This window comes from Coccinella septempunctata, chromosome 6 (genome assembly GCF_907165205.1).
Source record: "Coccinella septempunctata chromosome 6, icCocSept1.1, whole genome shotgun sequence".
Classification (NCBI taxonomy): Eukaryota; Metazoa; Arthropoda; class Insecta; order Coleoptera; family Coccinellidae; genus Coccinella; species Coccinella septempunctata.
In genome coordinates this window covers 25166745-25191993 of record NC_058194.1, presented here as the reverse complement: position 1 = coordinate 25191993, position 25249 = coordinate 25166745, and the positions used below count along the sequence as shown (strand labels likewise).

General features: G+C 37.5%; 1 protein-coding gene across 3 annotated transcripts in view; it reads left to right on the top strand.

Annotated features, from left to right (window-relative positions):
• Positions 1-25249, top strand: part of LOC123316165 — a 139722-nt gene that overhangs the window by 23993 nt on the left and 90480 nt on the right. For 2 of the 3 annotated variants that reach the window (XM_044902159.1, XM_044902157.1), the window contains exon 2: positions 6923-6973. The gene's annotated coding sequence lies outside the window, so the exon portion shown is untranslated. Of the gene's footprint in view, positions 1-5770; positions 5914-6922; positions 6974-25249 lie in introns of those variants that run through there. The other variant, XM_044902158.1, reaches the window with a different exon arrangement.

The window sequence follows — 25249 nt, the reverse complement described above, 5'->3', positions numbered from 1 at the left end:
CGTGTTCGATTGCTTCCAATTCAATTCGTCGATGATATCTGAAGATTTGATTTCGTTGGTGGACGCTTTTATTTGGGAGTTATTTCGGAATTTTAAATACCCTTATGTGGCACATATACTCCATTCACATTTATTTTAGCAGTCGGTTGGCTATGAAATAATTTTTTCATGTTTTTGTAACTAGAACCGATTAAGGTTGGCACTCATGAAATGTCGTTAATGTCACAACGCCGTTGCCACAACTAATGTCAATTTTTATTGAGAAAATGCCGGAAGTGATTGAAAAAAGAAACAGGGTTTCAGGAAGTGCTATTCAGAATTCAGGTCCGCTCATTCAAATAGTTATACCCTGATATTCTAAAATCTACAATACGTCAGACTGTAGCGAACATAATCAATGTAAGAGCATTTATATAATGTTTCATCTGAATCTAAACGACTAATATTTCAGCTGAATATTTCCACAATCAGAAAGATTGTGAATGAAGAGGATTTCCTTTTATTGGGAGACCCAAAAAAGTGGTGCCATTTGAGAATTTTATGTTTGAGTGAATTAATGCGAAAAGTTTACTACAGGATTTTCGATGAATGTCATGTAGAATAAGTTCCCGAAAATTGATTATTCTATTTTTCCTTTGACTTGTCCTATACATTGTAAATGTCTTAAGGTACCAATAAACACCTAATTATTATTACTATATCAATGTATTAAGATGAACGGCCACAAATACGAGCCAGTAGTCCTGTTAATTGTTTATTCATGTGAAATTTTTGTTCAAAGGTGAAGTTCATCTTGACTTGAAACTTATTTTTTAATTCCTTCTACTTGTAATGATGCAAGATGATTTTTGTTGAAGAATTTAACATTCTTGTTATCTGTTAATTCCTTCGAGAGATACCCATTCCCAACCACTGCAACATATGCATCTTTGGGTTAATATTTTTGAAATCTACAACTGATATAACTTATTCAAACTTCAGCCAAAAAAGATAACGAACATTAACTCTCCTCAAGCTAGTGCATACTATGATATTATACTGATCTCTTGTATTTTCCATGCAAATAATTGGATTTGGTATGCCTTCAATCAGTTTGTATAAACTTCAATTATGTTCGTCACATATTTTCCGAAGAGATTCGACATTGTGATAAAATACGTAATAACAAAAACTTTTACGTAGAACGGGCAACATATCGTTGGTTTAAAACCCAAAAATGTTTTGACAAATTTCATAACCCCACATTTTCGTACTATATAGAGTGAAATGTGTCAAATTTCCATGGCCAACCGAGTTCTAAAATAAAAATGAATGGAGTATATGTATTTTTCACGTTTATCAATTGTGAACAAATCTACGTCAGTCGTTTGACAAAACTGAGGTTAGCACCGATTACAGACAGGGGTACGATTAAACTCTATAAGCGAAAAGCAGTGTTTTTCAAGGTTTTTCAAGGCCAATCGGCCCGAAAAAGTGAATTTCCTGACCTACTAATCAATTCTATAATGAATAAATAATATTAATGGCATTCATCTGCAGACTGACGAATCTGTCCCTTCCGCTTTTCCGTCTTACACAGAAATTTCAACGTGGAGACAGTTTTATGATGCTGTCATTCGGAAGCAGACTTATTACAATTTGTTTCCACCCAAGGCCAGGAACGGAATGTTTGGCACAACAAGTTCGTGAAAGACGCGCGAAATATTGGGCTCGCTGAAAATTGAATAACAGTCTTCTGAAGGGAAATCTCGACGAAAAGTTGCCCGGAAACTTTTTTTATAAGCGTCTACTGAATTTAACATTCCTCATCGTCGCATCTCCGTCGGAGAAGTAATAAGTTCTGTCGAATACATTTTTTCGCGCGGAATCGAAAGTCGATATCTGGCATATAAAATGCTCCTTCTATACTTCCACGATTATGCGAATTGAATTTCCCAACGGGAACTACGGATGCGCGAGTTTTCCGTCTACAAAAGTCCCAGAAAAGGAACGAGCACGCCAACTGGGTTATTATATTTTGAAACTTGTGAATTTGGGCGAATCGGATCGGGGGGCATCTGGTGAAATTTGATTTTCTATGTTGGCAGCACGAAAGGGGTAGGCAATAATGATCGATATATCGATAGTGACGAGACTGGACTCTCGTTCTGAAGAATCTGGCCTTCAAGAGCCTCGAATTAATGTCATATCGGTGAGAAGAGACTTTTTAGTCGGAAACAGATCGCTATCACGTCACGTGAGGTCATGTGACATCACGTGCGGAAGCCTTTGAAGTGATATCATGCGTTGGAGTACACTGGTACCATCAGTGTGGCTCTAGGCAGTTCATAACTCTTTAAAATACAGGGACAAACTTTAAACCACACGTTTTTGACGTAACGTGACTCCATATGATAACACGTGAGCTCACGTGCTGTAATAGCAGTCTGTTTCCGCCTTTAGTCTCATCTAGTATTTCTTCTAACTCACAAACTAGCATAAAACCTTATGGTTTTCATATTGAAAATCTGTAAAATGTGTGATGATATGCAAAAGTAGAAAAATTCTACGTGAGAATCAACTAAAAAACGAATTACATCGAAGATGAGAAATATAGAAGCATGGAATCTTTCTATATATCGTTTTCGATCAAGGGGTTGCACTACGCAGACGATACAGTAGCCCTAGACGACGAAAAACTACAGACACACACACAGACAAACTGACCAAATGGTACAGGAAATGGAGAATGAAGAAACGAGGATGTATTGATAACTATGTAGTTAGCCTAGACCAGTTACATGCATAAAAAAATATTGCGTTACCAAAGCAACGAACAATAACTCATTAGAAGTGTCAGTGTGAAGTTTAAGGTCAAAAAAGTAAACCAGAGTTACGCAATAAATTAAAAGAAAGAAGATGTCTACCGAAATTATGAAAATTGAAAAATTGCGTTCATCATATAGTTCACGTCAATTTGGACTTGAGACAAATTGCTGCAAAATGGATCCTCAAATGTTTTAATGTTGACCAAAAGTGTGCAAGGGTAGAAACATCGCGTTCGATCTGTGCTCGATTCGGTACATTTCTACAATCCAAAAACAAAGTAACAATAGATGGAATGGCGACACTCTGGTTCTCCAAGGCCTAAGAATTTTCGTGTCCAAAAATCTGCTGGAAAAGTTCTAGCTTCAGTTTTTTTGGATTGCCATGGAGTAATCATGATTGATTTTTTGGATAAGGGTAGAGCCATAACCGGAGATTACTATCCGACATTACTGACCTATCTACGGGAAAAAATCAAAGAGAAAAGACGCGAAAAGCTATCCAAAGGTGTTTTGTTTTTGCAGGACAACGCCCTGCACACAAATCTCATGATGCCATGCAAAAAATTTGTGATTTAGGGTTTGAATTACTAGAACACACCTCCTCATTCACCAGATTTGGCTCCATCCGACTATCATCTCTTTCCTCAACTGAAAAAAAGTTTAAATGGTCGTAAATTTTCTTCCAATGAGGAAGTAATGAAAGCTGTGGAGGTCTGATTTGCAGGGCAAGAAGAAACATTTTTTTTGAAAGGTCTAGATACCTTGTAGGTTCGCTGTAATAAATGTATCCAATTAAGAAGAGAATATGTTAAGTAATAAAATATTTTGACATTGAAATTTTGTTTGGTTCTATAGAAGGCTAAGAATTTTTCAATATATCCTCGTAAATAAAAGCAAAAGTCAAACCGAATATAAGAACGACAGACATAATCTAAAAATGAAGATAAAAATAATTAAATGAAAAAGAAAAGAAGGAAAACCTAAGTCCAATAACTAGGAATAACAATGGATAAAAACCTTACCATGAATTAACACGTAGAGGAAAGAAACAGCAAGAACAGCTTCAACAATGAATACTTTTTCTTCAGAAAATCAAAACGTCGTCATGAGAATTATTAATGTGGGCCTTTGAAGGCATTTGTAAGATTTGAAACTGTCGCAGGAATGCGAAGAAACTATTGAAGATATAGTGAGGATACAAACCGAAAGAATGATTGAAAAATTAAAGGAACATGACAATGAATAATTGTGTGATAATTTCAGTGTAGAAAGTCGACAGGAAGACATACTTGCTTTGGAAGGAAGAGGAAAATTAATAAAAAATATAGAGAGAGATGGCTCACATATAAAGAACTATAAAATAAAGGGATGATCGTGACAAGAAACTTAACACATTGACAAAGGATACATGTTAGGCCCGTTATAAAACTTTGATACCTTTTCAATATTTCACCACTTATTTTCTCAGGAACCAGAAGTTGTACACAAGTATTTTCGGTTCTGTTTATCAACGTCGATAAAAGATGCATTCCCGGAATTAGCCATCCCAATCCATTACGTTCATCTGGCATGTTGAAGTCGTTTCACACCCGATTTCACTTCTCCTACTTTTTGTACAAACCAACTCACGCCTTGCTCTGACCTTGGTGTCATTTATCATCACGCTGGCATTGTCATTATTACGTTGGCATTTCATTACAAACAATGCTGGTGAGGTTCGTTAATCGATCGAATTACTAACTATTTATGGGAATATTCGAATTTAACGCCGAACAAACGAGGAATATAGATGTTTTCCACATTCTTCACAGGTGTTATTGAGATGCGAAAAGTAATTAGCTGTTCCCTGACGGCTGGTTCTATTATCCTTGCATACCGATAACGTTTGATTAAGGTTCAGTTTTTTGCGACCATTCTACCCTTAATTCTGGTTTCCAGAAACACTTCGATCAATACATCTTTGTCGAGAAGGTCAACTTGATGTTTTGAGGTTTTTTCCTTTAACTCTGGAGAGGTAGGTGTTGTTAATACTTACTACATCCCAAGATACGATTTTGGAGAAGAGCTTTGCATGAGGCTTTGCTACTGATAAAGATATAAATTGAAAAGAAGAGGTGCTCAAACTGATCATTGTGGAAGACTCTCGGGTAGACCGTTATTCGAAGTTTTGGAATTACTTCTATCATCATCAACAAAAACATGATACCTTCTATCTGACAGCATGTTTTCTGGTAAGCGAACCATCTTTCCGCAGTTCAGATGTGTATAAAATAAAGTTTGAAAATCAAACCATCCTTTTATACTGTGTCACATGCAGCAGATAAATCCACAAACGCTGTGTATAAACTGGACATCCAGAGGCACCAATTTGATTTTATGAGGCTGCACCTCGCCAGGAGGTTCTTCTTGGGATAAATCTCTAATTATGCTATAATTAGGCATCATCTTCGCCGTTTTGAGAACTCGAAATGCATTGTTGCGGTAATGGATGTGCACCGTATCGTTGACCGACTGTAATGCACATGTTGTATCATCTGTAATATACAAGCATAAATAAATCTCGAAACACAGTTAACTATTTCCGATGCTATTCAAGACCGTTATGAAATACATACCTAACGTTGGAAAGTAGCGAGTCAGAAGAAAATAGAAAGCGAGTTTATTATTAGCAAGATGCTGAATCCACTACGTATACTCTGATCGTTCTCCACCACTCCAACGTTGTTTTATTCGCTCTATACGCTAGTTAATTCGAAACCTTCCACAGAGACGTGTCTCGGTCTGGGGTCCTTTTCTGTTATAATTCAAATGTTACGTTGTTTTTTTCCAAACGAACTTATGGACAATTCAGCGTGTCTTTATGGTAGAAACGAAGTGAGTTAGGTAACAGCTGCGGTCTACAATTAACGTCCTTAGTCTACGTTTTCAAGGTTGTCTCGTTTGTTTATGATTGTTGTGAAACCATATTGTTAGTGCTGGAATATCAGTTTGGTGATAACAGACACGAAGAACTCGATCGAGCGACCTTACATGTTCCCTCGCATAATTCTTGTGGATAATTGGAAATATAATCATGTGTACTGATCGTACATAGTTCGATCGAATCGTAAGTTAAGTATGTCTTGAATAATCTCTGAAGTGAAGATAATTCTATGTTGAAATTGACTGGGAAAGCTTGTCGCCTAACTGAGCGAAAAATTGGCAAGAAATTCAGAATTTTTGAAGAAAACCTTAAGATCAGGGCTGCTCTCCCCACTACGTCGGCTACAGATCGCTCTCCAGGTACTCTAGATATTCCCCCTTCCCACAAAACCTGCACTCGTCAGTTTCTGCTAGACCTTTATTATTTCCTTGGTGCTTGATGAGGCGGCAATTTCCTTTAAGGAAGGAGGTGTAGCATATTCTTGATAAGATTCAAGTGCTTCCTCGGATACTTCATATCCGATCTAGCGTCTAGAAAATGTCACCTCTTTCGTTTTTCATTCTCCTGAATTTATTTCTTTTAGTTACATTTTTCCACACCTCGGAAAGACTTCGGGCCAAATATGTTCGACTTTTCATGTCCAAGACTTTGTTTTCTTGCCTATTTCGTAAATTAAAAGAAAATGGAGGCTTGTAGTGTAATAAAAAAGTTGCTCATAAACGAACGATGTTAAACTGCTTCTGATGAATCATCAAGGTTGAAAGTGTGATCATACGAATTCAAATTAGAGAAGCAAATCGATTGTTTTCAATCTAATACTTTGGGTCTGCGATGAATCACGACATTATCAACTTTTATCATGGGAATATTCGACAAAAATTCATATTGCCGGTGTTGAACGACCTTGCAGTTTTAATTCGTAAATATTCCGAGCTGGCATCAACCTTGTCCTAAAACGTATCGAGGCCAACGATTCTCTATATTTTATGTGGTTCTCTCTGTTCGTTTTGCGAAAGATGCAAAGCGATTATATTCACAAATACCATATTTAGTGCTTACTTACATTATTACCTACTCCAAGAAGGACTAATCTAGGAATTAATTGAAAGATGTAAATTCGTCAATGTCTAATCTAGATCTCGATCTAGAACATCATCAGTAATTTTTATATTAATGAGGTTTTTTGTTTCAGGTTGAATGGGATTTTCAACTTGCTGTAATTTAAAACCCATGGCTGAATAAGGTGAGCTCTATTGAGAAGATTTACATTCTTACTGCCGAACTTATGATCTTATGAATTCAAAACTTATCTGGACTTCTAGTATATTAAAATTGATGCAAAATGATAATCAGTGACAGTAGACCTTTTATCTAAGGTCAAGCCTTTAGATACATCATTGAGCTTTAAAATTCATTACTGGATACTGCAATTCGTCCAAAGTCATTTACATAAAACTTCATTTAGTTTGGATGGCTCTGTGCAGGGCGATTGACCTTCTCAGAGCTGTTTTGCTTTCATGAAACCTAGGTCTAATAACCTCATTATGTACCAAGAATTCAAGATTTACAAATCCACTCACATTTCTACATGAAAGCTCAACAAATCCTGATCGGTTAAAAAAACATAACAGTGAATATCACTGATGGAAATTCGCTGTTTTGGAAAAGGTCATCATTGTGGATGATGGGCTGGCCAGTGGTCCACATACAAGCCGAAACAATCAAAATTGGCCATAAAGGTCACAAAAATCATTTTTTTTTTCAATTATCTCCTTCCCTGGGCTTCAAATCTTTTTCGCGTTCATTATAAAAGTTGTAGAGCATAACATTTCCTACAAATTTTGTCCCAAACAATTTTTTCTACGTTCAAACGTTTTTGAGATATATGGCGATTAATGCGGGGTGTTTAGCCATACATGCTGAAGCGAAAATTCACTCGTTGGAAAATAGTACATTCTAAGGTTGAGTCACAGACAACACTAAAATTTTCGTGACTAATTTCGAAATTGTCATCATAGAAATACCTTGTCATTTTGATAATTGAAGATTAGACTGGGATTCTACATTGACCTTGCCCTTTCGCATGTGTGGCTTAGGTTCCCGCCCTTATCGCCCTCTAACTCGAGAACGGTTAAGAGTATGTAAAATTGCTTCAGACAAAAGTTGTGTAGAATTTTATTATCTACAACTTTCATAAGGAATACAAAAACGATTAGAGGTACAGGGAGGGAAATATTCGAAAAAAAGGGATTTTTATCATCTTCACAGTGTCAGATTAAGAAAACCCCCCCAGATTAGTGTCAGATTAATTGTTCAACACGTCTACAACACCCAGATTAACCATCTGTATGAAAATCTGACACGCTCGAGTATGTACAAGTAACGATTTTTTTTACACTTTCAAAAGACCGCTGTGACCTTGCGTCACGTCCAAATTGTCAGTCCCTTGAAAATGCTTCCTTTGGCTCCGATTAACATATCCTCCAAAAATCTAACACGCTGAAAAAATTTTTTTTACCATTTTCAACTCTTGCGTACGGCCAGACCCACCGCGCAAACTGTCAGATAAGCATGAATTCATTATCAGAGACACGTAGAGCATATACAGTATCTAAATGTGACACGCTCGAGTATTAACATCTGAAGATATTTTTTTACATCTTTGAGACCCTGCACCGCTGAAAGTGCATACATCATAGAACCTTTTTTTCTTTCTACCATCTAATCTTCAAAATCCACGGCGCTCGACTAAATCCCGATATAGCATCGTCGGCTCCCCAACTATCAAGTCCTATTACCTAATGATAAATGACATTTCGTCACGCATACCTAATCATATCAACAGATTCACAAACACTCTCTCCCGTCTCCCACCGAAAGTCGTACAAATCAAATAGGTTCAAAGTATGTTTATTGTCATCAATTCGAGAGATACAGCGATAACCCATTTCAACAAACCCACTACCGTTCTCGTCCAGATCCAGATTAAAAGATCGGCAGTAACGTCCGATTATAATCATCGTTATCAAATATTATCGTGCATCAAGGTCGTTTACGCCTCTCCGTTTCGTTCTGAGCGATCGAAAATGCATTTCATTTGCGCGACCGAGGTTTACGTTGGTCGTTTTTATTGCAACGATAAATATGTCCGTGTCAAAACAACCTCAATCGGAGTTTCAGACCAGATTGTTCACGTACATGAGGAAGGATCACTGAACTCCGTTTAGCGCTAAACCGGACGTCATGTGTCCCAACACGTCGAAACCAAGCGTTAAATTTCGTCAGGAGGGTCTGGAAGAAGTGATGTGCGGATTGCATCCAGTTTCTTTTATTGCCAACCTGCTGTGCCATCACGAAATTTCTTTACTCATTTCTCTTCACATTACATTACTCAACTTTACTTCATTTCAGTTCTACTCTCCCCTAGTCTACTTTATAAGCAACTCTACTCTACTCTACTATTACCCTTAGCCCACTTGGTAGGTACTTTACTTTCCATCCTCTCCTGTCCTTAGCTTAGCTTTGATTTGCTTTGCGGTGCAGAGTTCCTATGAACTAAGACTCAAGAAAGAATCCAAATCCAAACGGCAGAAGGCGATCACTTGAGACCCCTGTACTATTACCACTGTTCCTTTTTTTTTGTGTAGCAGGGGGAAAATATGCAAGTCAGACGAACCACCCTCTCCTGAGGGGAAACAAGTGTGGGGCTTCTCACTCTCCTGAGCTCGAGACCTACTGAAAACCCTTAAGTGCTTCTTGAATATTGGTTCAGGGCATTTGCCTATAAACCATTCATCTCTTAGTCAGTTTTCTTCTCGCACACTATCGTGCTTGGACTTGTGTGTTTATCCTCTATTGGATAGATAACACTTTATTGGATTTTTCTGTTTTTATTAGGTTTGTTCGTAGAGTAGTTTGCAACGGTTGTGAACCACTCTACGAACAAGCCTATTTTAATCTCTTTTTATTTGATCTCTTGGTCTCCTTCGGTAAATTCGCATTCTCCTATGGGTCGTAGTCCAGTAGTCTCCTTAGTTCTTGATTCGGATGGTTTTTCGCTGTTTCGAATAATTTCTGTGCTTTTCTGTTCATGAATTCCGTTATGGTTTCCCATTTAAGGTCCCTATAAATCTGTCTATTCCTGACAAACCAAGGTGCATCTATCGCACATCGTAGCAGCTTGTCTTCAGTGGCCTGAATTCTTTTGATATGGCTCTTTGCCGCGTAACCCCAGGCAACTGATCCATAAGTCAGTTGAGGCCTAGCAACGGCTTTGATTATCTTCAATTTTGTCTCTTTCGACATGTGGCTTCTTCTTCCTATCAGAGGGTAGAGTCTATTCATCGCTGCTTTCGTTCTGTCGATTGCTTGTTTGATATGACTTTTCCAAGTTAGTCCTTTGTCAAGCGTTATTCCTTGTTTGTCAAGCGTTGTTCCTTTCTTAGGACTCAGTTCTTAAGAACCCTCTATACTTTAGTATTCCCAGTGAAAAAGTGCCTGTAGAAAGTTCTTATCGTTTTCAGACATTATTGAAATTAAAGAAGTTATGGCACATTTTTGAAATCGACAAAATATCACAATTTGGTTATACCTTCAAGACAAATGAAGATATCGTGAAGCGGTTTCCACTAATGCACTTTTAACGAGAATCCAGCCCAGGACTCCTCAACGTTTTTATCTATCTAGTCTAGAAGTACCAGAAACAGCCAAAATCAAGCAATTTAGGATACCCTGTACCGAGCCCTGTACAAACATACGGACATATAAAAATCTTTGAAAGAGTAGATAAGGTTCATGACACTTTAACTTGTAACTGTCATTTTTTGTTAATCTATTGGTCTCTAGCCCATTTGAAATTCCAAAAGATCAAAAGAAACACTCTTTTCCTATACCATTTTTTCCAATTCGGCCCTGTTTAAAAGATATATCGATTTTATGTTTTCATAATGAGCTGTGCCCCCCCCCTGGTACCTTCAGAATAACAAGCTAAATCTGTGACACTACACATCAGTGGATCTTTGAAAAAGAGTTGTATTCAGCCAAAGTACCCAATTTTTCAAATTTCACAGATACTTTTTGATTTTCGAACATAAAGTGACTCGAGAACAGGGCATTATACGAGAAAATATGAAGAATACTTTTTCATTTTACAAAACGTTCTAATATTGATTAGATAGTGTCCAACTCAGTTTCAAGTGTTGAGTTATTTGAATTTTTGGTATTTTTATGGTACATAATGGTCATAATGAGAAAACTGGAAGACGTGGGTGATATCTTGTTTTCGAAAAAGATTAATCAAATAAATGATTCTGGTTTTTCAACAGCCTGTATCTTAAAAACCTAGCGGATTCTAAAAAATGGTAAAGGAAAAAAGTGTTTATTCTCACCCTCTATAATTATCATGTGATAATTATAGTTTTCTTTCTGAAGGACGTGGTTCTGAACGATGACAGGTTGACTAGTTCGATTCAGACCCTAATACGTGTTGATATTTATGCGTGGTGATATGCCTCTGAATTGATTCTCTTTAATGAATGTTCAGCCTTAATATTCTTCAATATTACCTTGTATGTATGATTCTTCGATATTTAACTCGCTTCCCGGTAGGTTCAAAATGAGTATAATCTAACTCGATGCGACTACATCTCGCAACTTTCTTCGACCCAGATACATTTTTAACGGAATGGTTCGAACGGATGGTAACGCGTCTGCTTTGTGAAGTTTCATAAAACTCGATTTCAAATTCCGATCGAGTGCTTCGTGAATTATTATCAGCACCGACGGCTTGAAAATGAAAGTGGCCGAATTATGAAATGCTCCATCAATTTCTGACGCTACCGGTGTTGGTTGACAATGAGGAGATTTCGAGGAAGCGATTGAATGTTTTCATTCTGGAAGGAATGTCATATGAAAAAGATCCTCTTTTAAGTCCCTATGTATAACTTTGTAGCCAAAGGTGAATCCTTCGAATCTGTGTCTTGGGGGTAACGAAGGGTTTCGTCATGAGGTATGTGTTTGTCATAATTGGTCGAAAAAAAAAGTTAGGCATTTTGTTTGATCTTTCAATAAACGTTGTTACTCAGAAATAAATAATTTAATGAGAATTTGATCTTTGGTATGCATCTCTAACTTCACATGTCCTCCAAGAGAGTTGAGGGAATACTCCCGATTTCACAAAGATTGATCGGAGAATCAACGCTTGATTGACGAATAAACGTCAATTTGTTTTCAATCCACAATTCGAGCATGAGCATTCAGAATATCATTCTCGCATCAAATTATGATCTAGACACGTCCATTCAATGATTCTAAATTGATACTCCTTCAAAATATTCAGAAATGCAAAGGTCTCAGTGATTTCATTTCGGAAATAGAGTTACTGTCATGGCGTTGATCGGGCAATAAAAGTTTTGTGAAACCCTCGGTTACAATGCCAATTTCACTCCCCCATTTATTGTATCATGAACTAAACAAGGAAAAACATTTGTTCAAACTTTTAGAAATAAGCGCTGAATATCCCAACAGTTTGAAAGCCTTAAATCGATAGTCGGAGAATACCCACTTCAAAGTGTCGAATCTCTTCGTTCCCATTCAGGCCGTTAAAAACGATCTGCGAAATTTTTCGAACGCCATTGATGCTGATTGAACCGTTCGTGAAAAGGTCATGGTTGAGCACTCTGGTTCTTCGAGTGGTATTCACTTAATAGACGTTCCGTTGTGCGAGGTGTTGCAGAAGAGACCCGTGCATCTATTCATTGAAAGCTGCTTCTTGATGAGATTTCGGAAGAGCCGAGTCAACGAAGTTCGGAACTTGTTCTAGAAGTATTGGGAGGTCGATTTTCGACCGGTTCAGGATTGTTTGAAACTTTGATAATAGCTGAAAAGTTTACGGGGTTTATATACAGGGTGAGTCTTTGACTCGTACGAATATTTCAACAGTAGAGTCATGAGGTCAGAAGAAGTACTTTTTTCCTTTACCATTTTTTCCGAATCGGCTCGGTTTAAAAGATACAGGCTGTTAAAAAACCATTAAAAAATGTTATTTTTAGTTCTCACAAACGGTTTTATCGAATGAAATGAATTTCGGAATATAGTTTTTCTTTATTTGATGAATCTTTTTCGAACACAAGATATCACCCACATCTTTCAGTTTTCTTATTATGACCATTACGTACCATAAAAATACCAAAAATTCAAAGAACCCAACTCTTGAAACTAAGTTGGACACTATTCAATAAATGTTCGAACGTTTTGTAAAATAAAAAAAATAAAAGTATTATTTATATTTTCTCGTATAATGCGCCGTTTTCAAGTTTTTTGATGTTGAGAAATAAAAAATATCTGTAATATTCGGAATATTGGGTGCTTTGGCTCAATGCAACTCTGTCTGAAAGATCCACATATACTCCATTCACTTTTATTTTAGCACTCGGTTGGCCATGGAAATTTGACACATTTCACTCTGTATAGTACGAAAATGTGGGGTTATGAAGCTTGTCAAAACATTTTTTGGTTTTAAATCAACGCTATGTTGCCCGTTCTATACGTAAAAATTTCTGTTATTACGTATTTTATCACAATATCGAATCTCTTCGGAAAATATGTGACGAACATAATTGAAGTTTATACAAACTGATTGAAGGCACACCAAATCCAGTTATTTGCATGGAAAATTCAAGAGATCAGTATAATATCATAATATGCACTAGCTCAAGGAGAGTTAATATTCGTTATCTTCTTTGGCTAAAGTTTGAATACGTTACATCAGTTGTAGATTTCAAAAATATTAACCCGAAGATGAAATGCATATGATGCAGGGGTTGGAAATGGGTATCTCCCGAAGGAATTAACAGATAATTACAAGAATGTTAAATTCTTCAATCATCTTGCATCAATGTAAGTAAAAAGAATTAAAGGAAGTTTTAAGTCAAGATGAACTTCACCGTTGAACGAAAATTTCACATGAATAAACAATTAACAGGACAACTGGCGCGTATTTGTGGCTGTTCATCTTAAAAACATTGATATAATAATAAGTTAGGTGTTTATTGGTACCTTAAGATTTACAATGTATAGGACCTTAAGATTTACAATGTATAGGACAAGTCAAATGAAAAATAGAAAAATTAATTATCGGGAACTTATTCTACGATGATATTCATCGAAAATCCTGTAGTAAACTTTTCGCATTAATTCACTCAAACATTAAATTCTCAAATACCACCACTTTTTTCCGTCTCCCAATAAAAGGAAATTCTTTGTCATCCTCTTCATTCACAATCTTTCTGATTGTGGAAATATTCAGCTGAAATATAAGTCGTTCAGATTGAGATGAAACATTATATAAATTCTCTTACCGTCTAACGTATTGTGGATTTTAGAATATCAGGGTATAACTATTTGCATGAACGGACCTGACACCGTGTCCCTTTTTTCAATAACTTTCGGCATTTTCATAATAAAAATTGATATTAGTTGTGGCAACGGCGTTGTGACATTAACGACATTTCATAAGTGCCAACCTTACTCCGTTCTAGTTACAAAAACTTGAAAAAACTATTTCATGGCCAACCGACTGCTTAAATAAATCTGAATGGAGTATATGTGTAGGGTCATAGAATTACCTTGTCATACTGAAGAATTTTGTTCTTCCAGGGGTGGTACAGCTCATTATGAAAACTTAAATTATCAGGGCCGAATAGAAAAAAATGGCATAGGTCAAAATGTTTCTTTTGACCCCAAGAATCTACTGTTCAAATATTTGTTCGAATCAAAGACTAACCCTAAATGTAGCAAGGAAATCTTCCTTAGGAAACCCTGAGGGACAGTTTAGAGTTCTTATACTCTCTTGATTTCGGGTATCCACTAAACCTTACCTCACCACGAGAGTGAGCTTTCCAAACACACGAAATCATACAAAAACTTGATAGCCTTGAATAATTGAGACGAATTTCATTGGTGAGATTTTGAACTGAACTCTATTTTTCTACCCTTGGTTCTAAAACTTTGTTATTTTGAAAGTTTTCTCTAAGTCATTTTTGGTGAAACGCTCTACTTTGACTTCTATTTCTACCTTCTGTCATCTGTTGGAAAAAGTCTTCAAATACACCCTGTATAATTCGCTTAACCGAAACTAGGCCTGAAGAATTGAAAATTCGAATTTCTTATTTCTCTCATATCTGACCATCTCTCAGCATTCATTATTCTCGTGATGGAGACCGCGATGTTATTCCGGAAACCCCTGGGTCTTTGTCAACATCAAACAAATTCCAAGTTTAATCTTCCTCAGTTAATGACGTCTTCCCAACTTTTGAACTTGGTCGATTTAATCTGCAAACATACAATTCGAATGTGGAACGCAGTCGTTCGCAAAGAATAGTAGAGTGCAACCTATTGGCAAACATTCATTTTCAGCGCACAATTAGAAAACAATCAACTTGAAATTATCTCTGTCTGAAAACCTTGACATCGTACTGGGACTTAGCCAACTCTGTGACGCACAACCGGCATGTTACTGAACCGATGTCCTCTAGTTAGAGGCAGATTATGGTTTCGAATTTCCTTGTATTCTCATTGTTCTTGGGGAACATCGTTCTATATCATAGAAGTAATAGTAAAACGTTCACAGCATGAAAGCTGGCTCAGACCTATAAAAAGGATTTTCTTCGAGAAGCGCAGTTTTTTATTGATCAATGAAAACACTGAATTTATACCATAATGATTTGAACTTTTATCGACACCGAGGTTATGACTCAGCTATCATCATAGTTTTAAAGGAATAACTGGCTCCTGCTCATTTCTAGCATATTTTGTATATTATCACCTGTTTTATGATCACGAGGATTGATACTGTTAATTCTGGCATTCCTAGATGATTTTTTTGATCAATAGAACAAGGAATTACGACATGGTCTTATTACCAGGGGTCAGTTAAGGTTGAGGCTTAGAGATTTAATTTTCTCACTCTTTATGGGGCTGACTTGTAATAACGATGAAGGTTTCTTAGTAACAACCTCGGTAACAACCTTACTAAAAATAAAATCAATGAAAACTTTTCAAATTGGATGAAAGAATCATTGCTCAATGAGGGCCTCACAACTTATTTTTCTGGAACTGAGTGTACAAATCCTGATCAAAAGTATCAACTCCTAATTCTGGTCCAAAACACCCTTAAGAGTAGAAAAAGGAAAAGATGAGCTAAGTTTCAAATTTTGTCTTGGTGAAGCTATTCAAACGAGAAAAAACAAGTTAACAAACAAATATCACATGGTAATAAAATAATATGATCGTAACAACTCAAAATATCGTAGTTTTTCCAATAAGAACACATTTATTATATTTATTATAACTGGATGCTGGATGTTCCAAATGAGTCAACAAAATCCAAGAAGAAATTAATGCTATCAATTGTTGAAAACTCTTAGATTCTGTATAATTTGGTTCAGTGTGGGTATGAAACATTCAACATATTCTTTTTTAGAAACCAAAGAAAAAGGTTAGGTTTTTTCCTATACCCGAAATCAAGAGAGTATAAGAACTCCAAACTGTCCCTCAGATGCTTCTAAAGAAGATTCTCTTGCTATACAGGGTGAGTCGAAAAAGATTAATCAAATAAATGAAAAACTCTATTCCGCAATTAAGTTTATTTGATAAAACCGTTTATGAGTTTTTTTTTTTTGGTTTTTCAATAGACTATATCTTTCAAACCGACCCGATTTGGTAAATTTGGTATAGGAAAAAATTGTTTCTTTTGAGGTCAAGAAACTACTGTTAAAAAATTTGTACGCGTCAAATACTCACCCTGTATATGCTTCTGCTTCAATACAGATGAGCCTTTGTCACATTTTTCATTAAGTTTTCCCACATCCAGCAAAGAAGTTGACTCCATTGTTATGACAAATAAACTGCTCAACCAAACGTTCATTCATAGCTTGAAAACGAGCGTGAAATGAAAATAACAGTAATCACATAGAGCTGTCATCATTCGAATCCATTATATGGCATCGATATCCAATGAATGTTGCCAGGAACGAAGAGATTATCTCACATAATGAATCGATAAATTTTCATGGAATGAATGACAAACATTCCATCCATAAAAACAGGAGAATCACGCCCGTGATCGCTTTTTGGGTTCAGGCCAACTCGCTGGATCGACGTGAAGGTGTTAATTAAATTCGCTAGATTCTCCACCCACGGTTTATAAATAAACGTGTTTTTGCATGTGCCATATTGTGATGCAGGCCGGCCTCCAAAGCTGGGCTACTGTTAGAATGAGAAAAGTACACAAGGATGATCATTTGGAGTTTTATTGTTTTCGCGATCATAATTTTGCCGTTAACACTTTCAGTTAGAGGTTTACTTATCATTATGAGTCTCTAGATTTGATGGCTTTACTAAACTAAAGATTTCAAATGATTATAACCGAATCCAATCGTCTCATTTTGAAGAAATTAAAGTTTTAATTAGTGAAGTGACTTCTCTCACAAGTATCTTATGCATGATGAAAAATGTTGAGATTTTTATTCCATATTACAATGATTTCTAGCACATTCTTGTCATCATGAGAAGTTTTTATGGTAATAACACCCTCATTTTGAATCTAGAAACTTTTTTTTTTGGTGTAGCAGGGGGAAAATCTGCAAGACGAACCATCCTCTTCTGAGGGGAAACAAGTGTGGGGATATTCACTCTCCTGAGCTCGAGACCCACTAAAAACCCTTAACTGCTTCTTGAATATTGGTTCCGGGCATTTGCCTATAAACCGTTAATCTCTTAGTCGGTTTTCTTCTCGCACACTATCGTGCAGGGATTTATGTGTTTATCCTCTATTGGATAACACTTCATTGGATTTTTCAATAAGTTTCTGTTCTTATTTTAATCTCTTTTTAATTGATCTCTTGGTCTCCTTCGGTAAATTCGCATTCTCCTTTTGTCTTCCTCTGGGTCGTAGTCCACTAGTCTCCTGAGTTCTTGATTCGGAAGGTTTTTCGCTATTTCGAATAATTTCTCTGCTTTTCTGTTCATGAATTCCGTTATGGTTTCCCATTTTAGGTCCCTATAAATCTGTCTATTCCTGACAAACCAAGGTGCATCTATTGCACGTCGTAGCAGCTTGTTTTCAGTGGCCTGAATTCTTGTGATATGGCTATTTGCCGCGAAACCCCAGGCAACTGATCCATAAGTCAGTTGAGGCCTAGCAACGGCTTTAATAAACTTCAATTTTGTCTCTTTCGACATGTGGCTTCTTCTTCCTATCAGAGGGTAGCATCTATTCATCGCTGCTTTCGTTTTGTCGATTGCTTGCTTGATATGACTTTTCCAAGTAAGTCCTTTGTCAAGCGTTATTCCTGAATATTTGGCTTCATTTTTCCAATCGATTTCATCGCCGTCAACTTCTAGATACGTTGTGGGTCGCAGTCTTCTCTACTGAAGTAATATCGCTCGGCTTTTTTGTCCATTGAGCTTGATTTTCCACTTTCTAGAAACGCATTCGATATTACTTTGATATCCCTATTTCTTTCCTACCTCAATGAAAATCCAGTACGACTCCACCCAATAAAGTCATCTTACAACGATCCGCAGACAATCTGACATCATCCCAAATAGTTATGATCTATGTAGTCATAAAATCTAGAATCTCATCAGTGCCGAGTGTAGGTATATCAAGGATACCGATTCTAAAAATAGATCCTCGTGGTGGCAATATGAGCTTGGATGCACTCAAACAATCTCGATCTGATGGCTGTTAATTTACGCTTCGTCCAGTCGATATGGATTAGTTTCGATCAATTTTAACTCTGAGTATTATAGAAACGTCTGGGGAAACTTTACACCACGAGGTTTTGGAAAATACACTTGTAGTAGTGGGCTTTTGAGAGTAGGGAGGAAAAGACATACTTCTGCATTATGAAAACAGAACCGTAATAGTATAGATTCTTTATATTTACGAAATTTGACTTGAATTCACGGTTGTTCGCATTACTTATTAAGTTATATCGTATGTGAAAAGACCTCTGTCGTTTAACTGTGCCACACCACACCAAGCAGAAAATTTACAACCTTGCTACCTGGTGAGGCAGATCGAAGTTTAACATCGTTATTATAGACAGCCCATATGCTAATAAACATACTCAAAACTTATAGTTCAAAAAGGTCATTTCAATAAACCCAATGCCATAACCATAACCAGGATTATTTTGGATTCACTTCATGTTAGCAGCTAGAAGGCCAGCCTTAGTTTCATGGCACTCTACTCGATAAAAAATGTCAATTATTACAACCACATTTTTACAATGGCTGAAGCAATGCCCAATTCTAAATCTACCCATCTATTCTGCGACAGTCACAGTTGGTTGGACCGTGACTGAAGTACGTAGTTCGTTCTGTTTCCGAAGAGATTAGCAATTCAACAACGTCTGAATATCAACGAAACGGCACCAAGTAATTTATTCAATTATAACGAACTATAATAGCTATTATGTCTGTGCCGATTGCTGATAGGAGGGAAGGTTCCCACTGATATGTGTAGGAAGTGATCACGTTTTATTATTATTATGTCAGCAGTCTAGCGAGGAAATGTTTGTATGGCAGATTCAGTAAACACTGGACCTGCTTCACTCAAGAATATTGATTGTTTCTAATTGATTACACGTCAGGTACTCCGCTCTTAGTTTGGCTAACAATAAGTTGAACTTATGTTATTGCAGTTAAGAAAAGTCGTTTAATAATACACTGCGCAAAAAAATTAACGCACATTCTGAAAATCTCAATTTTAATGAAAGTTAACTCTACATTGACTTTATAACTTATTTTTTATGTTCTCTCGGGAAGGTTTTAAACGAAACAAGACACATTAAATGGAAGAAAAATTCAGGATTTCACCGAATCTTATGTGAAAGAAGAGAAATGAACAATTTTCAAAATACTGAAATGCTGATAAGTGATTTGATACTTGGTATTTCCACCCCTTGCGTTATTACAGCTCGGCAACGACGGTTCATACTCAAAATGAGTGATCTTAAAATGTTCTGATCTAATCCTTCCCAGATTTCTCCGAGTTAGATTCCTAAGTCATTAAAAGTAGCTGGATGATTTTCTGAACTTCTCAGCCTTCTATTGAGGTTGTCCCAAACCTGCTCAATCGGATTGAGATCTGGACTTCTTGCTGGCCATTCCATTCGAGAGACTTCAACCTCTTCAAGGTACTCCTGAACGATGCGCGCACGATGGGGTCTGGCATTATCGTCCATAAAAATGAAATTTTCACCAATGTATGGGGCAAATGGCACTACATGCCAGAGAGAACTCTTTCCCAATCGGCCTCTTCCCAATGGATATACTCTCTCGCAAAATCCAAACGCGCCCTTCGATGGGCTGGGGTAAGAGCTGGGCCTCTTGCCGCGACACGAGGCCTTAAATCATATTCTCTGAGGCGATTTGTTATTGTCTGAGTGCTAATTTGCACCTCATGAGTTTGCTCAAGCTAAATTTGAAGGAGGCGAGCGGTTGCAAACCGTTGTCTCAACGAAGGAACTTTCAAATAACGTTCTTGAATGGCAGTTGTTACCCGTGGTCTACCCTGTCCTGGTCTTCGGACATTCATACCTGTCTCCCTGAATCGCTGCAACATTCTGGACACACTTGTATGGGAAACTCCAAACCTTTCTGCAATTCTTGTGTATGTCCACCCTTCTTCTCGCAAAACTACCGCTTGGGTACATTCCTCTTGGGGTCAAATTGCGTGTTTCGCGTTTCGTAGCGATCGAGTGTAGAAAATCAAACGAAAGAAAAACTATTGATCACTAGAATTGATCGAGAACGACTGATTTTAGAATGAAAATCTGATAATATCATCTTTTTTTATTCCTGCTGGGAAAAAACATCTGTATTGAAGAAAACCATTGAAAGTGGATAACATATGCATGCATAATTCTGATAAAAATAATTATCATTGAGAACACCTTCAGTTGTAGAACAAATTTGAGATTTCCATAATGTGCGTTAATTTTTTTGCGCAGTGCAGGAATTTTATGTGGCATCTCGCCCTGCAGAGTTGATTCTTCCATCGTCAGATACAGAGAAGCTTCTCCTATAATCTGAAATTGAAAAAAGAATAGATGAACGAAAGTCATAAAGTTGTGAATATTGAGCCTTTTTATGAGATTTTGAGTATTGAATCTAAGTAGGTATCCTTAGTTCTCAATGGATTTCTTCAACTAGAGGCACAATCAGGGAGTATGTATACTCTACAGCATTCCAAAATCCCCGACGACTCAAGTTTATCGGCTTTCATACCCAGACGACATAAGAAGGAGAGAGCAGCAAGAAAGAAGTAAAGAGGCCGCATAAAAACTAAGTTCGGTGAACTGAAACGATGTTGCTAGAAGACCGAATTGATTTTCACACAGCGAAATGAGGATGCAGACTGTAGAACGCTGGCTACTGCTGCAGCCGATAGATACCCTAAATCTACCCTCGCGGACGCTGAGGATGATAGGGCGTTTTGATTTATTATTTTCATCGATAACCTTCGGAATCGAGCACGGAAAACAATATTATAACCTCTTGTGGAATGTTCTGAATTCACGTTTTTGGTAAATGGGAAGATTTGAATCCCTTTTCACTCTGATGCCACATAAGTGGTATCTGTAAATGTTAGAAACTCATTTTTTTGCGTGAAGATATCATGCCCAAATGGTAACGATAGATAAAAGTAGAGTGATGATGAGATGAACATTTTGAGTACAACAATTCTTTTTAGGAACCGAAAATTGGCTCATGTCGCCCTAACTCATGAAGGAGTAGAACAGGAGGCGAGAGAGACTTGACCATAAGTTTGTTTATCAGGTAAAACATTGAAAGAAAACAATTTCCAATGACCAACCATTGTCTATGTCAAGGTTTCCATCATGAGATGTATCAGCGTATGAAATACATATTTTCTACTTCAGAGTCACTCTCACTTATTTCCGAGATGTTTTTTACTTTTTTGATCCTTTGTATACTTTTTATATTCATTTCAATAATTCAATTTTTTGAAGCAAACTGTTATCTAAGCTCAGTGCGGGAAACTTGGACCACTGATTTTGTCTCCCGACTATAGCATGGGTCAGAGCATGGGCCGTTCAAAGTTTATCGCGGAACTTCAATATGCAGACGACTGCACACTTATCGCTAGCAGCCCAGAGGATCTATAGATAATGCTGGACAACATTAAACGTATATACGAAGCTTGGGTCCTTAAACTCAATATCGACAAATCCAAAATCCTGGTAAGTCTGCCAGAAAACCTTCAAACACATATCAGCCTGGAGAATGAAACTCTAGAAGAGGTCGAGCAGTTCAAATACTTGGGAAGTTCATAAATACTAGGGCTAACCTAGACACGGAAATACACAACCGTATCAATTCGGCATCACGGGCATTCTGGAAGCTAAAGGTCAGAGTGTTTCAAAATCACGACCTCAATCTGAAGACCAAGACAGCTCTTTACAGAGCAGTCGTCCTCCCAACGCTTCTTTACGGAAGCGAAAGCTGGACGCCCTACAGGCGACATATTAAACAGCTTGAACTTGACTATCCATACCCTGACTGTGGAAGGATCTGCAGGTTGGGTCTCTTCAGTCACAGGAGGGCACCCAGTCTTAACTAGCCCTAAGAAATTACAAGTCTGTTCGCACCTTTAAATTTTCTTTTTTTGTCCTTTTGTAGATTTATTCCCGGTAACGGGATACAGCAATGAATGAATGAATGAGTCATGTCTCCTGCACTCCGTTTCAGTCTATTCAACTGATGTTTTCTTGAAACTTCTACTACTATTATTAAAAGGGCTAATCGTTTGTAAAACAATATTAATCAATGAAAGCAATAAAACTAAATAACACCACGCACCTATTGAACTTTAGTGACAGAGTAACAAACAAAAATTATGCAATTTCTTACTTCCTAACAACCCTCTCACTCCCGAACTGTTCTGATGGCGGCCAAAATGCAGCAGACTAGTTGTGCCTTGTTACGAGTATGTCGCAAGCTATTTACGATACCGGTAGCGCGAAATTTGAATTGAAATATTTGAGGTGGTTCGAGTCTCCTACCTGAGCCTACTATGAATGATTTTGGCTGGAGCCTCAAAACATAGTAGGTCGAAAAGAAGTTCTTGTAAATTTTCGCATGTTTTCTTCATCCTAGTCGCTGGATCTGTGCGCAAAGATCGTAGAGACAATGTATTTCATCATATGATCCTTATCCACTCCGACTGAACATGCTTCTGCAATCACTCAACTTGAGTAGAAATTTATAAAACGAAATAACGAAATAACCGAGAGATAAACATACCACTTCCAACTATTGATTTTGGATTTCGTCAACAATACATTCAACCAGATGTGTACCTATCATTCTCCTACCTGAACGGTCAGGTAACGTCCCGATTCTCTCATTATCCCCTCCGGATTCATTTCAGTCCGGAGGAAATCTGTATAAATTATTCATTATATTTTCGTTGGGTTCGAATGGCAACCATGCGGAAGGCAATTCGGAGGATTCCTACGGCGCGTGGTAATTCTCTACTGGCGGCTAAATAGGAAGACAGCGATTACCCGGAATTATGTTCGGAATATTTGACCGGATCCCGGAATCCACGTGAAAAGGTAATGGGAATGAGAACTGACATCGTTTCCTGAGGCCAATACGACTTCTTGTACTGCTTGAAATGCATAGGGTCATGTTAGTTCGCCATGAAGATCACATGATTCGATATCGTTGTACTTTTTTTTGCAACGACAGAAAAATGATGTCTGACTTGGGTGAAAATCGATGGGGTAGTTATAAGGCAGTAACAGTGTAAGGTATCGAAATAAAAAAAATATTTCACATAATGTTCTTCAAAAAAGAAGTCTGGCTAGGGCGGTCCCAGAGGCCCCCAGGGCCCTCTGGGCCCCCTTTTAGGAAACTGAAACGAGCTCTATGAAATAAAACAAGGCTGCGTATTGGCTCCTTTACTGTTCAATATTTTCGCCATAGCTGTATCGATAATTGCTGACATTAGTATGCCCGTAAGAGGTGTTGGGATAAGATTCAGATTTGATGGAGGCCTGTTTAACCTGAAGCGCCTCAGAGCAAAAACCCGTACCAAGTTTATCATTGAACTTCAGTATGCAGACGACTGTTCACTTATCGCTAGCAGCTCAGAGGATCTACATATAATGTTGGACACCTATAAACATATATACGAAGCTTCAGGCCTTAGACTCAATATCGACAAAACCAAAATCCTGGTAAGTCCGCCAGAAAGCCATCAAACAGATATCAGCCTGGAGAATGAAAGTCTAGAACAGGTCGAGCAATTCATTTACTTGGGAAACTTCATAAATACTAGGGCTAACCTAGACACGGAAATACAAAACCGTATCAATTCGGCATCACGGGCATTCTGGAAGCTAAAGGACAGAGTGTTTCAAAATCACGACCTCAATCTAAAGACCAAGACAGCTGTTTACGAAGCAATAGTCTTCCCAACGCTACTTTACGGAAGCGAAAGCTGGACGCCCTACAGGCGACATATTAAACATCTTGAACAAACGCAACAACGTCAACTAAGACAGATAATGCACATCAGATGGTTCCACAAAGTTTCGAATGCAGAAGTCTTGCAACGCGCGAGTTGTACAACAATTGAGACTCAAGTAACGAGGGCTCGATTCAGATGGAGCGGCCACATTCTGAGGATGCAAGACACAAGACTCCCCAAAATAGCTCTATATGGCGAATTCACTCAGGGAGCCCTGAAACCAGGAGGCCAGTATAAGCGGTTTGAGGATACACTACATCAATCCCTAAAATCAGTTAATGCCAATCATAACTGGGAGCAACTAGCATTAGACAGGTCACAGTGGAGATCTTTGGTACACAGTTATAATGGAGACTCGATCAGGATACAGCGGCGGCCAGATCTGGTTGGTGACTATCCATGCCCGGAATGAGGTAGGATCTGTAGGTCACGGTTGGGTCTCTATAGTCACAGGAGAGCACACAGTCGCAATTAGCCCTGAACAATTATATGTCTATTCGCATTTTTTTTTTGTCTTTTTCTTTTTTTCTTTTTCTTTTTTTTCCTTTTTTAGTCTTTTTGTAGATTCATTCCCGTCGGTTGCACTGTGTTCGATGAAATTTCGAGATTTATAACTAGAAGAATTGCTATTTCAGGATATCCATCATATTGAGATATGCGGTGATATTTCTTGGAGATACGCTTGTGGTAAGTTGTCTATCGAACATGCCTGAAAAGATAGATTAGTGTTAAGTCTTCCAGAATTTTGTGATGACTATATTCCTTCGCTAAAGCATTGAAATAGCACATCAACGACTATATAAATAGTGATGGTACCTCTATGCCGTCAAATGAACCAGCAATTAGGAATTATGTTGAAAAAATTGCCGGATCTCTGAACCGCATTCCTGAAGAAGTAATGAAAACAGTCCAAACGTCCACGGATACTGACATCGATTCCTATTTCCT